The sequence below is a fragment of the Oryctolagus cuniculus genome, chromosome 18 (assembly GCF_964237555.1).
Source record: "Oryctolagus cuniculus chromosome 18, mOryCun1.1, whole genome shotgun sequence".
In the NCBI taxonomy this organism is placed as follows: Eukaryota; Metazoa; Chordata; class Mammalia; order Lagomorpha; family Leporidae; genus Oryctolagus; species Oryctolagus cuniculus.
In genome coordinates this window covers 63832942-63849063 of record NC_091449.1, presented here as the reverse complement: position 1 = coordinate 63849063, position 16122 = coordinate 63832942, and the positions used below count along the sequence as shown (strand labels likewise).

Here is a 16122-nt window from a genome sequence, read left to right as displayed (position 1 = left end):
CGAAATTCCCAGGAGGCTTGCCCCCTGCTTCTGGGCGCCGCGTCGACCCTCGCCCTCCCTAGGCCCTGGCCTAGCTCGAAAGCAGGGGGCTTCGCGGGCCCCAGCCCAGCCTCTACTCGAATCCACGTCTTTCCTTCGAATTAATTCCTCCGCCATGGGGGTACGGACCTCTTCGGGACTCCGAGGCACGGGAGCACTCCGAGGAGTGCGGGGAAAGAGACGCTCCCGGGGGCTGGCTGGGCCCTCCGTGGTACCTCCGCCCCCGGCCACCTGTGAAATACGGGGAAGTGCGGCCGCAGCGGCGGCGGGCTCCGGACAGGCGCGCTCCGGCCGCGGCGCCACCCCACGCGGGACCGCGCGGCCAGGACCTTTGGACCCGGCGTCCATGCGACCCCTGCCCCCAAGTCGAGCCGCTTCCTCCGGTTCCCACTCGAAGCACGGACCGGAGAAGTGGCGCCGGCCTCGGGTGAGGAAGTGGCCGTCGGCGGGGCCCGGATCCTCGCCAGTCGCCAGCCAGGCCCCAAGCACAGCAGGCCGGGGGCAGGGGGTCCCCGTCGGCGCGCGCTACCCCTGCAGGGGCGCAGGTCCCCGCTGGGCGCATCTCGCCCGACGCTACCGCCGCCGCAGCCGCCGCCGAGCGCAGGTCCCTGTGCGCCCGGCTGCGCTCCCGCTTGGCTAAACTACTCACCTGACCGCGCACCCGGGGCGCAGCCGTCCGCCCAGCCGAGGGTCCGGGGTCCGGGCTCCGGGCTCCGGGGTCCCGCGCAGCCTCCCGCGTCCGGGCTCCGGGCACTCCCTCGGCGCACGCTCTCCTCCGCCAGCACTCGCAACTTCTGCTTTGGCCGGGGCCCGGGGCCACGTGACTCCTCCCGGGCCACCCCCCGCGCCGGCCCGGCCCGCCTCTCCCGGCACCGCTACGGGGGCGGCCCAGGCCCGGCACCCAAGCTGAGGCTGCCGAAGGGGAAGCCAGCGGCCAGGTGGGAAGAGTAGAGCTTCCCGGACATCGCGGCTCTAGGCGAGCGCGCCTACTGGGTGCAGGTGTTGTGCGCGTGTGTGATTGACCCCAACTGGAAGTCGCTGAGGTCGCGTTGGGGTCAGAACGAAGCTCACCACCTTAGGGGGCCACTCTGCCCTCAGCCTCCGTGTTCGCAGATGCAGAAACATCGCCAAAACGGAATGAACCCGGACGGTGGCTCCCCAGTTTTTCCAATGAGAAGAACGTAGGTTTCAGGGTTGGTTTTTTGTTTCTTGGTTTTTTTGTTTTGTTTTTGTTTTTTGTTTTTTTTTTTTTTGAAATGCTACTTTGTCCCATTCTCTCGTTCATGAAATGGTTTTGTTAAAGCTCTTCCAGTGCATCTTTTAAACTCAAACCAGGTCTCCCACGTGGGTGCCAGGGCCCAACTGCTGCCTCCTCCTCGTTCGGCATTGAGGGGGAGGCTGGAATCGCCCCAGGCTCTCCAGTGCGGGTCTGGGGGTCTCAACCGCTCTGCCCGACGTCCTGCCTTTGTGCGCACCCATCTTCATGGGACCGAGGCGGCCTCTCCCCAAGAGCGCTTCAACGCCACAGCTACGTTGCTCCCCCTGGAAGCGCTGGGTCCAGAGCGCTGACTCCAAGACCTGCGGACCCATGTCCTTCATTGCTTCCTTCCCAGGTGTGTGCAGGGCCCAGTCGCCCCCCATCCGCTGATCTCCTGCTTTTTAAAGACGTCTTGGGAAGACCCGTTCTGCCATCGACGGCATGAAGCCATGGAGTGACTTTGCCAGGAGTAAGGCTAAGTGTGGGTGGGATTTCTTTGCCTTGATTTTTGTAGCTGTTTTTCAGAGCCTCCGTGTGGATTCATTTTAATCAATCCCCTCGGGGGCAGCTGCTGTGGTGCCGCCTGCAACACCGGCCTCCCCTCTGGGAGCTGCAGTTCAAGTCCCAGCTTCTCTGTTTCTGATCCAGCTCCCTGCTAAAGCCCCCGGGAGAGCAGCAGCAGAGGGCCAAGAGCCCCTGCCACCGATGTGCAAGACCCGCGTGGAGTTCCCCACCCCTAGCTTTGACCTGGCGCAGTTCCAGTTGTGGCAATTTGAAGAGTGACCTGCAGACTGAAGATAATTTTCTCTGTCTCCCTCTATCACTGTGGTTCAAATAAATTAATAGATCTAAGAAATAAAAGTAAATCATTTCAATTTTATTATTTGTAGTTGGGTTCGTGTTACAAAATTTCAGTAGCATATTAGGATAGCCATCTATATGATAGCACTTCAGAAATTTGTGAAAAGTAGAATTAAAAGATAAGTCTCTTGGTGCAAACTTCTTTAATGCATGCATAGTTCTTTCATAATAGCTGTTTTCCAGGAACTTTTAGAAGGTCCCTTGTATAGGGGCTGGCGCCGTGGTGTAGTGGGCTAAGCCTCCATCTGTGGTGCCAGCATCCCATATGGGCACCAGTTTGTGTCCCAGCTGCTTCTCTTCTCTGCTGTAGCCCAGGAAAGCAGAGAAGATGGCCCAAGTGCGTGGGCCCCTGCACCTGTGTGGGAGGCCAGAAGAAACTCCTGGATCGGCGCAGCTTTGGCCATTGTGGCCATTTGGAGAGTGAACCAGCACATAGAAGACCTCTGTCTCTCTCTCTCCTTCTCTCTGCCTGTAACTTTACCTCTCAAATAAAGAAATACAATCTTTAAAAAAGAAAAAGGGGGGGGGGGGGCTGTGGTACACTAGGTTAACCTGCGGCAACAACATCCCATGTAGGCACCAGGTTCTGTCCCGGTTGCCCCTCTTCCAGTCCGGCTCTCTGCTGTGGTCCAGGAAGGCAGTGGAGGATGGCCCAAGTGCTTGGGCCCCTGCACCCACATGGGAGACCAGGAGGAGGCACCTGGCTCCTGGCTTCGGATTGGCGTAGCTCTGGCCGTTGCAGCCATTTGGGGGGTGAACCATCGGATGGAAGACCTTTCTCTCTCTCTCTCTTTCTGTAACTCTACCTGTCAAAAAAATTTAAAAAAAAATCTTTAAAAGAAAAAAGAAAAAAAAATCCTTTGAATGAATGAATTTCAAAATGCTTCATGCCCAAAGAAATTCATCTTTTAATTTCATTTTCCATGAAGTTTTGAATTGCCCGCTTATGTATAATTTATTACTACAAAATCTACACATGTAGGGGAGCATGGGACATCTCTCATGGGCAAATAAAACTGAGGGCAATCAGAACTTTGGAGACCACAGTCAGGAGCCCTGGCTCCTAAAAGCCCATCCAGAGGATGCTAATCTGGCAGGGATTTTCTCTGGTCTGTGGGAAGCAGGGCACAAAAGGACATGTGGAGCAGGCGTGCATGGGGAGCACCCTGTCGTAGTCCTTGGTGGCAGCCCAAAGCCTCGCTGGGGTTAGCGTGTGCATTGTGCATGCATGAGATGGTGCCCCTCGTGGGGGCGCTTTGCTGGCTGTTTCTTGTTTTCAGGTTTCAAATTCCGCTTCTTCTTTGCCTCATTTTTTACTGACACCCTCCGCCCCTGCCCCGCCTTTTCAGGTAAACAACTAGAGGAATCTAAGGTTGCAGATGGGACTACTTGGGGCTTCTCGTGTCTTTTCTCATCTCCATCTCAGCTGCTCAAAATAAAAGAAGTTGAGCTGGCGGTGTGCAGCCGAGCTTCTTGCCAGGGGACACCGGGGAGGTGGGGAGACTCCGGGCAGGAACGGTCCATCCCAGCTCAGCCACCGCAGGGCAGCAGCGTGGGGCAGGCAGGGCTGGAACCTGGGGGCTGCCTGGTGCCAGGTGTTGCCCGTCCCCAGCATTAACAGGAGGGGACAGGCAGCCAAAAGTGAGTGTGTGACCACTGAGTCGAGTCACAAAGAGGTCAGGAAGTGACCTCAAAGGGTGGAGGGAACTTTCTTTTCCTTTTCCTGTAGAAAGAAAGAGGAGGAGGGTGTGGAGAAAGTATGCCGTGGAAGCAAAGTGCGCCAGCCAGCACGCGTGGACCTCGCTCACGTCCCTCACCTGTCCCCACGCCTGCACCGGCTTTCCCCTTTGACCCTCTTCCATTTGTTAGGAGTCCATGAACGTCTCTGTGCCTCTGCCCCATTCCCCCTCGGTTAAGATGGGTCTGAGGGCTGAGCCTCCTCCAAGGCAAGTGCCCGTGAGGATTAAATGAGACTCACCCCACCTCACCGACCAGGGCTGGCTAGTGTTAGCATTGCCACCTAACAGGACTGCCTTGGAGAACAGGAGACCTGGGTTCAAGTCCTAGAGCTGCCTGTTCCTGGGCTATGCGGCCTGAGCTGCCCATTGACCCTCTCTGAATGTCCTGATTGCCACCTTTGGAATAACCTGAATTGGCAAATCTGTCAACTGAGCGTAGCTGAGGTCTTGGGGAGGTGGAGGTACTGGCAGGTGGCAGTGAAGGGGTACAGGGCCTCTCTCTGGGGTGACGCAATAGCTGAACACACTGTAACTGCGGCCACTGAGTTGCGGCCTGTGAATGACAGCTCAATACAGCTGTTTAGAAGAACACCCCCACCCCCAGGTTGTTTAAGGAGTTGAGAACAGGCAGCAGGGAGCTGAGTGTGCCAACACACAGCGGCACGCAGCGCACGTCACCGTGAGACTTCATCGTGAGGCTCCTGAGAACCATTGTTTGAATGCACATGGGTTCTTCCATGCCTGGGTGTCCCAGCTGTCAAGGGCAGTGGCTGGGCTGGGGCCACCACCCTGCCCCAGGGGGCCTTGCCAGCCTGCCCCCTCCCCCACACAGACAGAAACTGCCAGAAAACCCCCAAGAGCCTCTGGGTCTGGTTTCCTTTCCTGACATTGTTCAGAGAAGCGCCCATCCCTGGGGACCAACTGGGGCCTCTCGAGGGCTGCTGGCAGCCTCGGTGAGAGGAAGCCCCGCCCAGAACAGCAGCCGCGCCCAGCTCCTGGTGCTGCCAAGACCAACGGGCATGTGGCAGGGCCTGTGGTTGCCTGTCTTCCTTAGCCTTTCTCAAGCCTGGGATCCTGGAGGACTCGTGTATCCATTCAACAAACACCGGCTGGATGCCCGTGAGGAGCTAGGCACTCCTGGGCTTCAGGGCTGTCCAGCAGCCATCGAAGTGCTAGTATAGGCACAGTGTCCCCACAGGGGCACATGAAAGGTGCTGTGGTCGGGGCCAGGGCCGTGGCGCAGTAGGTTAATCTTCTGCCTGCGGGTCTGGCATCCCATATGGGCGCTGGTTCTAGTCCGATTGCTCCTCTTCCAATGCAGCTCTCTGCTGCGGCCCAGGAAAGCAGTAGAAGATGGCCCAAGTCCCCGGGCCCCTACACCCACATGGGAGACTGGGAAGAAGCTCCAAGCTCCTGGCTCCTGGCTCCTGGCTCCTGGCTCCTGGCTCCTGGCTCCTGGCTTCAGATCAGTGCAGCTCCGACCGTTGCAGCCATTTGGGGAGTGAACCAGTGGATAGAAGACCTTTCTCTCTGTCTCTCCCTCTCACTGTCTGTAACTCTACCTCTCAAATAAATACATAAAATCTTTTTTAAAAAAAGAAAGGTGCGGTGGAGCCAGCCAGGTCAGGTCCATTCCCAGTCTGTGTGGCTCGGTCCAGAACTTGCGACCTCTGTAAACCTCTCTCCCTGCATGCTAAGTGGGTTTGATGTGGAGGAGTCAGCTAAGGCCCCAGTGCTGGTTAACTGGCTCCCTGGAGCTGACCCAGCAGTCACTGCACTGCCAGGGGCATCAACCCACTGACCCAGCTGGCCTGAGGGGGGGGGCGGGGCAGAGCCGAGAGCGAGTGTGTGTGTGAGGCTGGAGCACGTATGTGCAGGTGTGGGTTCAGGAAGGTCTGGGATGGCGCCTTTGTCCCCCACAGCACAGTTTGTCTATCTGCGCCTCAGTGTACCCATCAGTACTGCTGATCATGAAGCCCTGGGTTCCGTGGCTGAAGGGTGCATTCAGATGCCCCACCAGTCAATACTCCCACAGTGCTAGAAGCCCGGGGCAGGTGTGGTCAGAAGTGCAAGGGTAGCAGTGGGGGAGGCACGTCTCCCGTGTCTGCCAAGACCCAAAAGAGGAAAAGCCAGGACGCAGAACCCTTTCCCCAAAGCCCCAGCGTCCCCCGCTCCTGTCCCACTGGCCACAGTGTGGTCACAAGCCTGTTCTGCCTCATTGTTCTCCAAGGAAGCAGAGCCCATGTTCAGCCAGACACCTGGGAGGGGGCAGCCTCCCCAAGCTCAGGTGAGGATGCCCGAGGGGGTGTGAGCCAACAGGGGAGCGGCGAGAAATGATGTCCCAAGGGCATCCTGAGGGTACCCGAGGCGGCCAGCACTGGCCACAGACCAGCAAGCCTTTCTAGTTCTCCCATTCACTCAGCAAACGCTGAGCCCTTCCTTACTCCACACCAGACCCCCTGTGTTAGCTTCCAAAGGCTGCCATGACAAAGGACCACACACTGGGGGCTTTAACACCAAACAGTCATCTCGCAGGCCTGGAGGCTTCAAGTCTGGCATCCAGGGGCCACCAGGACCGGCTCCCTCCAAAGACCAGGGAGGCCTCTCTGCTGTGCCTGTCTCCCAGGATCCTGCACATGAGCCAGCCTCACTCCGCTCTGCCTCCATCATCGCATGGCTCCTCCTCCGGTAAGGATGATCTCACCTAGGGGTGCTTATGCACACCTGCAAAGCCCCTCTCTCTGGGGGAGGCCACAGTCACAAACACAGGGCCTGAGACTTACACCTCTGCTGAGGGGTGAGGGCGCACCATGCCCCATGTTAGTAAGCACCTCAGGCCAGCAGGAAGAGCACCCGTACCACAGGGGGCAGAGCTCTGACTGAGGAACCAGCCAAGGGGCTGAGCTTCTGCCTCCAGCAGCTGGGAAGACATCTAGAGGAGGGGATTCAGGACCGGTCTCAGAAGAGGAGCAAGAGTTCTCTGAGGGGCTGGTGCTGTGGCACAGAAGGTTAAGCCACTGCCTGCAATGCTGGCATCCCGTATGGGCGCCAGTTTGAGTTCCAGCTGCTCCTCTTCCAATCCAGCTTCCTGCCAATGCCCCTGGGATAAGCAGCAGAGGGTGACCCAAGTGCTTGGGCTGCTGCACCCATGTGAGAGACGTGGAAGAAGTGCCTGGCTCCTGGCTTTGTCCTGGCACAACCCTAGCCATTGCAGCCATCTGGGGGAGTGAACCAGCAGATGGAAGATCTCCCCGTCTTTCCCTCTCTCTAATTCTTTCAAATAAAAATAAATAAATCATTGAAAAAACAGGATTCAGGACAGAGAAGGAATAGAGTGGAGCTGTTAAACAACAAGGTTGTGGGGGCCGGGGCTGTGGCACAGGTTCAGCCTCCACTTCCGGCACCCATCCCATTGTGGCGCCCCATTCCGGCACCAGCATCCCATATGGGCACCGGTTTGCGTCTTGGCTGCTGCTGTTCTGATCCAGCTCTCTGCTGTGGCCTTGGAAAGCAGTGGAAGATGGCCCAAGTCCCTGGGCCCCTGTACCTACATGGGAGACCTGGAAGAAGCTCCTGGCTCTGGATCAGCTCAGCTCCAGCCATTGACACCATTTGGGGAGTGAACCAGCAGATGAAACACCTTTCTCAATCTCTCCCTCTCTCTGTAACTCTACGTCTCAAATAAATAAGTAGAATCTTAAAATAAAACAAAACAAAAGTTGTGTTTGACAAACCTGACCAATGGCGTTAGAAGCCAGAATCATGGCTGTCCTTGCTGGGAGGTCCCTGGGGGTGGGTCTGGGGGTTGCGTGGTCACTTTAAGAAAATATATAGGTCTGACTTGTGCGACTTTAAGTAGGGTATTCTTCAATTAAAAAAAAAAAATGCCTGTTGAAAAGATTGGTCAATATGCCTGCGTGTTTTGGATTTCTGTCCGCCTTCAGCACCTTCGTGTTTTCTAAACATCCTTTACTGAGCATGTCTTAGTTGTCACAGAAAACTAACAATGTTTCAAAAACAAGGCTGCGAGAAGTGGGGAGAGCGGTAGCCCCGGGGACGGGAGGTGAGCTCCGTGCGCCCTGAGGATCCCGGCTCTGCTTCCCCCGGCCCCGCAGCTGTGCCGGGAGCTCCTGAGAGGATTCCTGGAGCCGCCCTTGCACCCGGTGCAATTCTCCCCACCATGACGCATCGACACAAAGGAAAACACATAGAGTTAGCTGAAGGGGCGGGAAGGAGCATTTAAAATCTTCTTGGTCGATCAAAATCAGCAACACTTATCAAGTACCTAGCTTGTGCCAGGACCCTTCCTGCCATAAATAAACTCAGTCCTTGCAGTAAAATTGGGCACTCATTTGCTGTTTGTCCATTTTATAGATGAGAAAACTGAGTCCTGGAAGCACTAAATGACTCGTGCAGGTGGCCTGCCATTGGTGGCGGAGCTAGAGCAGGAAGTCCCGCGTCTTCCTTGAGCCTTGGAGTTATTCCCACTGCACAGAGGACTCTTGTCCCTCCTGGGGGTGCTCTCGGGGTGCTGAGGTGCAGCCAGGGCTGCCGGGCCTACGGAATCGGAAGTTCAGGGCGGGGCCTGGGGGCGTGTACTGAGTCTCCCCCACCAGCATGACTCTTTCGTACCCTCCTGAGGGCCACCAGCGCCTTGCACTGAAGACAACCGAGGGGAAGCACAGCTGAGCCTTTTCAGACCCGGAGGTCAGCCTGGGCACTCGCGGCAGATACTGAAAGGTCTTACCTGTAAGGCAGGGAGGCTCCAGAAAGACCACCTCACAGGGAGCTCCCTCTGCGGGGAGCACACCCCGCCCTGGGATCCGGGACAGACTCCCCTTCCACCCCATCCTAGTAGACAACTCGCTCGTTCAGTGAGGAGCTTTATCCAGTCCACCCGCCATAATTCCCGAGCGCCCACAACACGCCGGTCACCACCGAGGCACTGAGGATGAGGCTAAGGGCTCGTTCTCTGCCAGGAGGCTGCAGGCTGGTGGGAGACACCCAGAGGTGACAAGACGGCCACACGCCTACTAAAACATCTAAAATGAAAACAGCTGACCATACCCAGTGCCGGTGAGGATATGAAGCAACTGATGGGAATGCAAAGTGGAAACATCCAGGCGGGTTCTTAATAAGTGACAGGGTGGCCCAGCAATCCCGCCTGTGTTTACCAAGGAGAAATGAAAGCGAAGGATGAAACAGAATCACTGATGCCCACACCCCTGGGGAAGACTCTCAGATGCGTGAGGCTGAGCTATGAAGGGTGTGAGTCCGGACACGCCACCTTCTGCAAGAGGAAAAAGTATTCGGGCAGGAAACAGCAGTGGCTGCCAAGGGCTGTGGTGGGAAGAAGCGTTGGCTATAGAAGACCATGGCTGGGGGAGTATGTGTGTGGATGTTTGGCCTAGTGGTTAAGCCTCCAGCTGGGGTGCCCGCATCCCCTGTCAGAGTGCCTGAGTATCCAGGTGGTGACATCTGAGCATGCCTGGGGGAAGAAGAGCCAGCTACGTGAAGGTCGGAAGATGAACTTCCTGGGGAGTGGGGCTGGCAGGTGCACAGCAGGTGCAGGTTGCAAGAGCCCTAAAGCTGGAGGCCAGGTATGGGAGAGCCGTTTCCTCCGGGGTCCCCAGCCCATCAGACGAGGAGCAGAGCCTCCCCTGAAGAGCACCCGTGTCCTCTACCCCATCCTGGGTCCTCCGTGTTCTGGTGAATAACAGGTTATAGCCCAAGTGTGGGGGAACTGCCCAAGTGAAACACGGGTTTCCTCTTGGCGCTAAAGGTTGCAGTTGTTGTTGCTATAAACAGTGTCCGTGTTGACAAAATTATAGCAGCTCCAGGGGACAGGGGACTTGGGACACCTGGAAAGGCCAAGCCTGGTTTTCAAATTTCAAAAACAAAACATTAAAAAAAAGAAGACCCGAGCAAGCAAGCACACATCGGCATCTCATAACTCATCTGCCACCCGGGGCCTCGTTCTCAACACAGCCAGCTCCCGGTGGGGGGGGGTATAGGACCCTGTCCCTGCCTGTCATCTCCTCCAGCCACACAGCAGGGTCCACTGGGACACTCCTTCAGAGAAGGAGCCTTTACAGCAGGTGACTGAGCTGCCAAGCAGCCAGCCAGCCAGACCTCCGTGCACAAGGCGTCCGAAGGCACTGGCGTGGTGCACTGGGTGCCTGGGGCTTTGTGGCAAAGACCGTACTCTCGGTCCTGTTGGCCAGCACTCTGACATCAAGGTGTTGGAGTTGGCATCATGGCACAGTGGGTTAGGTGCTGCCTGTGACACTGGCATCCCGTATGAACACTAGTTCAACTCCCAGCTGCTCCACTTCCGATCCAGCTCCTTGCTAATGCACCCGGGAAAGTAATGGAAGATGACCCAAGTGCTTGGGTCTCTGCCACCCACCCGGGAGACCTGAATGGAGTTCCAGGCTCCTGGCTTCAGCCTTGCCTACCTCCAGTCCCAGTCATGGTCATCTGGGGAGTGAACCAGCAGATGGAAGATCTCTGTGTCTGTCTCTCTCTCTCCCTCTGTAACTCTGCCTTTCAAATAAAATAAATCTTAAAAAAAAAAAAAGGTCTTGGCACAATCACTTCCTTGTGGCAGTTCTGAAAGGGTCGGTCTCTTCCGCCCCCTCTCCTGTCAGTGGACCTCGGCTTGTAGATGCATCACTCGAGTCTCTGCCTCCATTGCCACACAGCCTCATCCTTGTGTCTCCGTGCCTTCCTGCCATACTCCCTCTGCACGGTCTCTGTCCCAGTTTCCCTCTTTTTAAGGGGACACCAGTCACTGCACGTGGGGCCCACTTGACCCCATATTATGACCTCTTGATGGCATCTGCAAAGGCCCTTTTTCTAACAACGGTCACATTCTAAAGTTCTAGGGACACGAATTTCAGGAGGACTCTACTCATCCTAGCAAACCTGGTAACGAACAAGACAGAGAAGGGTAAGGGCTGCCAGTGTGGCACAGCAGGTAACGCTGCCGCTTGCAATGCTGCCACCCCACACTGAGCAGCAGTTTCAGTCCTGGTGCTCTGCTTCCTGTCCCGCTCCATGCTGATACCCCTGGGAAAGCAGAGGAACACGGTCCAAACACTGGGTCCCTGCCACCCACGTGGGAGACCAAGATGCAGTTCTGGCTCCAGGCTTCAGCTGGGCCCAGTCTTGGAAGTTGTGGTCACTTGGGGAGTGAATCAATGGATGGAAGACTTCCCCCTCCTCTCTCTCTCTGCCTTTCAAATAAATTAATAAAGCAATCCTTTTTGGAAATTAGAGAATAGATTTGGACTGCCCAGCTCAGCTCAGACTGCCCCGGTCACCGCAGGGTGGAGAGTGAGACCATAGCCAGGCTGCCTGGGTGGGAAGGGATGCGGCTCACCTGCCTTTGGAGAGAGAGAGTCCACTCAGAAGCCAAGGTGCCTGCCCCGAGACAGGCCCCATGCCACAGGCTCCTCCCCAGTGCAACACTGACTCCCATCCATGAAGGGGGCAGGGCCTCCCCCCGACCCTGGCAGATCTGTCACTCTTTATCACTGCCTCAGTAGAATGTGGCAGAAGGAGCCGAGCCAACAGCATCCAGTTCCAGGGGGCACACACACTGGCCAAGCTGTCCGGTGGTCTTGGAAAGAGCAGCAACCTGGATTCACCGTGTTAGTGTCCACAGGGACAGGGACACTAGGGGGCCCAGCTCCTCCAACCCAACCCTGCCCGTCATCCCAGCCTGGGCTCCAGGCTCCAGACTGGCAGAGCCTTTGAGATGGCCCCAGGCCAAGTCAGCTCTGCCTGCACCTGCACCAGAGACCGTGAGCCAGCACTGCCCACCCCGCCCGAATCCCAGATGCCTAGAATCCCTGAGAGGTAGCGGATGCGAGTGCTGGTCTCAGACCCAGTTCTGGAGGTGTTGTCATGCAGCCTGAGATTACCAACACGAGGGAGCGGAGCGGGGCTTGTGAACCTGGCACAGCAACATGATCCAGGGTGGACCTACCCTCCAGTCCTCTCCTGGACCTCTTCCAAGGCCTCGTCTTCAGCCTTTCCCCTAAACTGAGTCTGAACAGGTGCAGACACGCTTCAGTTTACAATGGCGTTCCATCACCGTACGCCCCTCTAATCTTGACAATGTGATATGTGGAGAGCACAGGCGGACAGCCTTGGAAGCCACACGGAAGAGTGCCGGCTTTCCCCAGGTCGTGGCGCAGCTGACCGGGGCAGGTGACGAGCTGCACCTGTGCGACCCTAAGAGGGGGCATCCCACCACCCAGGAGAAGATCGACATTCAGAATTCCTACTGAATGTTTATCACGTTTACACCACGGCAACACTGAAAAAGTGTAAGATGACCTATCCTAAGCTGGGGTTGAAGTGTCCATTTGAAGGGAGAGTGCATGGTCAGCCAGCCTCGGGGAGCCGACAGTCCAGCAGGTGGGTCCCTTGCTGCATTCCCAATTCCACTCCTGGTTCTGCTGCCACTGCCAGAGGTCCCGGGCCTGCCTCCTTCTACCTGCTAAACTGTTTCATCCTATAGGACCCTGTCCCTTGTGTTACAGGAAGGTCCAAGACAAATTTTACACGCATGATATTTAAAGGAATAGTTGAGAGTTGCTTTTAAAAAATAATCGCATTTGCCATTACTTCTCATGCATTAAAACCAAGACACAGGGCCAGAGCTGTGGCGTAGCAGGTAAAGCCGCTGCCTGCAGTGCCGGCAACACATATGGGCATCGGTTGGAGTCTCAGCTGCTCCACTTCTGGTCCAGCTCCCTGTTAACACACCTAGGACAGCAGTGGAAGATGGCCCAAGTCTTTGGGCCCCTGTACCCATGTGGGAGACCTGGAAGAAGCTCCTGGCTCCTGGCTTCGGGTCAGCCTAGCTCTGGCCATTGTGGCCATTTGGGGAGTGAACCAGCAGATGGAAGACCTCTCCTCTCTCTCTCTCCCTCTCTCTGTAATTTTGCCTGTTAAATGAATAAATCTTTAAAAAGAAGAAAAGAGCTAAGACACATCAACAACTGGAATAAGACACAGAGGGGTGGATAGAGACGGGATAAAACAAATACAGCCACGTTTCCAGGCTAGGGAGGCAGCCAAGTTAGAGAGACGCTTGCTGTACAAGTCTCTCAACTTTTCTGTACATGTTCAGATTTTTAAAATAAAACACAGAGGAAATAATAAAACAACTACATACACCATGTGATAGGCAGGTACAATTCTAAACCTTATGTGTGTTAAGTGGGTCAGTCCTTAGCCCCACTCATGAGGGAGGTCCTATTACTATCCCCACCTAATTATGAGGAACCCGGGGCCTGAGGAAGTCTGAACCGTGCCTAACAGCACAAGGCTGGTGAGGGTCAGAGGTGTCACTGCAAGCCAGGCCCTCGTGCCCAGAGAGCACACACTCTGCATCCCTACACATGCTGCTTTTATGCTTGGAAAAAAATTAAATTTAAATTATCATATATGGGGCCGGTGCTGTGGCGCAGCAGGTTAAAACCCCAGCCTGCAGTGCCGGCATCCCATATGGACGCCTGTTCGAGTCCCAGCTGCTCCACTTCCGAAACAGCTCTCTGCTATGGCCTGGGAAAGCAGTGGAAGATGGCCCAAGTCCTTGGGCCCCTGCATCCATGTGGGAGACCTGGAAGAAGCTCCTGGCTCCTGGCTTCGGATCAGCACAGCTCTGGCCGTTGCAGTCATTTGGGGAGTGAACCAACAGAATGGAAAACTTATCTCTCTCTCTGTCTCTACCTCTCTCTGTAACTCTATTTTTCAAATAAAAATTAAAAAAACTTAAAAAAAACATATCTGCCATTAGAGCATTATGCATTGGACTCTGTGATTCTGCTGGGCTGCCCAGGGAGCCGTGTGCACCTATGAGTGTGGCAGCCCCACCTTACGAGGACACGCCTTGCCAACGTGGAAGCCACATTCTTGCTTTCCCAGAATACCCCACTGCTAGGTTCCAGGCACTCACCTGTGCCCCAGCACCAGACCTGGGGCAGATGTACAGGTGGTGGGCAGAGATGGAGGGCGTCTAGAGGCAGCAGCACCAGAGCAGGCAGCACCCTGAGCCTGGCTAAACCAGCTGTGCTGTCTGTCCTGGCAAGCAACAGTTCCCCTGGGCCATCTTGCACTTGGCTTTGCCACCTGGTGCCCTTCAACAAACTCCTGCCTTTCACTAACACCGGAATGGCTTTCCTGCTCTGCCTTCCACAACTCCTGGACACACTGTGTCTTCAACGCAACTTTTTAAAATTAATTAATTTATTTATTTGAAAGACAGAATTACAGAGAGAGGTAGAGACAAAGAGAGAGGTCTTCCATCTGCTGGTTCACTCCCCAGATGGCCACAATGGCCAGAATCGCGCCAATCCGAAGCCAGGAGCCAGGAGCTTCCTCCAGGTCTCCCAGGTGAGTACGGGAGCCCAAGGACTTGGGCCATCCTCCACTGCTTTGCCAGGCCTTAGCGGAGAGCTGGATCGGAAGAGGAGCAGTCAGGTCTAGTACCAGCGCCTATATGGGATGCCGGCGCCTTAGGCCAGGGCTTTAACCCATTGCACCACAGCACCAGCCCTTCAGTGCTACTTTTTTTAAAAGATTTACTTATTTTATTTGAAAGGAAGAGTTACAGGGTGTTTGTGTGTGTGGGAGAGAGAGAGAGAGAGAGGGAGAAAGAGAGAGGGAGGGAGGGTGGGAGGGAGAGAGGGAGAGTGGCGGGTGGGGAGGGAGAGAGAGAGAGATCTTCCATCGGCTGGTTCACTCCCCAAACAGCCACAGTGGCCAGAGCTGGGCCAGGTCGAAGCCAGGAGCCAGGAGCTTCTCTCAGGTCTCCCACCTGGGTACAGGGACCCAAGCACGTGGGCTGTCCTCTGCTGCTTTCCCAGGGGCAATAGCAGGGAGCTGAATCCAAAGCAGAGCAGCTGGGGACTCAAACCAGTGCCCTTACGGGGATGCCGGAGCTGCAGGCAGCGGCTTAACTCGCTGTGCCACAGTGCCGGCCCCCACAGTGATCCTTAACTCAAAGCAGGGAAGGAGCTGAAGACCCATGCTCAGTAGGACGGATAAACTCCCACAGTTTAAGAGAAAACTGATAGGCACACTTCTACACATGCAAGCTATCATGGAAGATCATCAGTAAAGTGGTGACAGGGACTGGCATTGTGGTGTAGCAGGTGAAGGCACCACCTACAACACTGGCACCCCATAAGGGTGCCCATTCGTGTCCTGGCTGCTCCTGTTCCGATCCAGCTCTCTGCTATGGCCTGGGAAAAGCAGCAGAAGATGGCCCAAGTGTTTGGGCTCCTGCCACCCAAATGGGAGACCTGGATGAAGCTCCTGGTTCTTGGCTTCAGCCTGCCCCATCCCTGGCCATTGTAGCTATCTGGGGAGTGAACCAGCAGATAGGAGATTGTGTGTGTGTGTGTGTGTGTGTGTGTGTAATTCTGACTTTCAAATGAATAAATAAATCTTTAGGCTGGAGCCAGTTGCAGGAACTCAACCCAGGTTTCCCACGTAGGTGGCAAGAAGCCAATCACTGGTGCCACCACCTGCTGCCTCCAAGAGTGTGCATTGGCAGGATGCTGGAACCAGCCAGGCACGCAGCCAGGACTCGAACCCAGATCTCCTGCTACATGTAACACCCACACCATAAGATATAAGATTTCTGGGCTGGCACTGTGGTGCAGTGGGTTAAAGCCCTAGCCTGAAGCGCCGGCATCCATAGGGGCACCAGTTCTAGTCCCGGCTGCTTCTCTTTCAATCCAGCTCTCTAAAACTATGGCCTGGGATAGCAGTAGAAGGTGGCCCAAGTCTTTGGGCCCCTGCACCCACGTGGGAGACCCGGAAGAAGCTGTTGGCTCCTGGCTTCGGATTGGCGCGGTTCTGGCCATTGTGGCCATCTGGGGAAAAAAACAGTGGATGAAAGACCTCTCTCTCTCTCTTTCTGTCTCTACCTCTCTCTGTAACTCTGTCTTTCAAATAAACAAAATAAATATTTAAAATAAACAGATCAGATTATTTAAGCCTTTGAAGCTCTGTCACTGTGCAGATGCTGCCTGTCAAAGCCGAAAGCATCAAAAAGGCCACAGAACAAAAGGAACGTGAGTGAACACTAACGACAGTGATCTCAGGGTGGTTGTTCTACCTCTTCACACATTTCTGCATTTCTCAAACACCTTAGCATGAGGTTGTAAACTGAAATAATCATAAAAAGGATCAAGTGAAGGC

The 16122-nt window shown here is 55.5% G+C and overlaps 1 protein-coding gene and 1 long non-coding RNA gene across 3 annotated transcripts in view; one reads left to right on the top strand and one right to left on the bottom strand.

Moving 5' to 3' along the window:
* The window catches only part of PLCG2 (phospholipase C gamma 2), a 139886-nt gene extending 139060 nt beyond the window's left edge, over nucleotides 1–826 (bottom strand). Inside the window, exon 1 of the mRNA XM_002711657.5 lies at nucleotides 689–826. The gene's annotated coding sequence lies outside the window, so the exon portion shown is untranslated. The remainder of the gene's footprint in view (nucleotides 1–688) is intronic.
* A 45-nt stretch (nucleotides 827–871) lies between these two features.
* On the top strand, nucleotides 872–2177 carry LOC103348533 (uncharacterized). 2 transcript variants are annotated; one of them, XR_011384125.1, is made up of 4 exons: nucleotides 872–1015; nucleotides 1153–1220; nucleotides 1653–1766; nucleotides 1946–2177. It is a non-coding gene; the product is annotated as an uncharacterized lncRNA (long non-coding RNA). The 2 variants fall into 2 exon arrangements; XR_011384124.1 differs by having other exon boundaries at nucleotides 889–1015; nucleotides 1138–1220.
* The last annotated feature ends 13945 nt before the right edge of the window (nucleotides 2178–16122 follow it).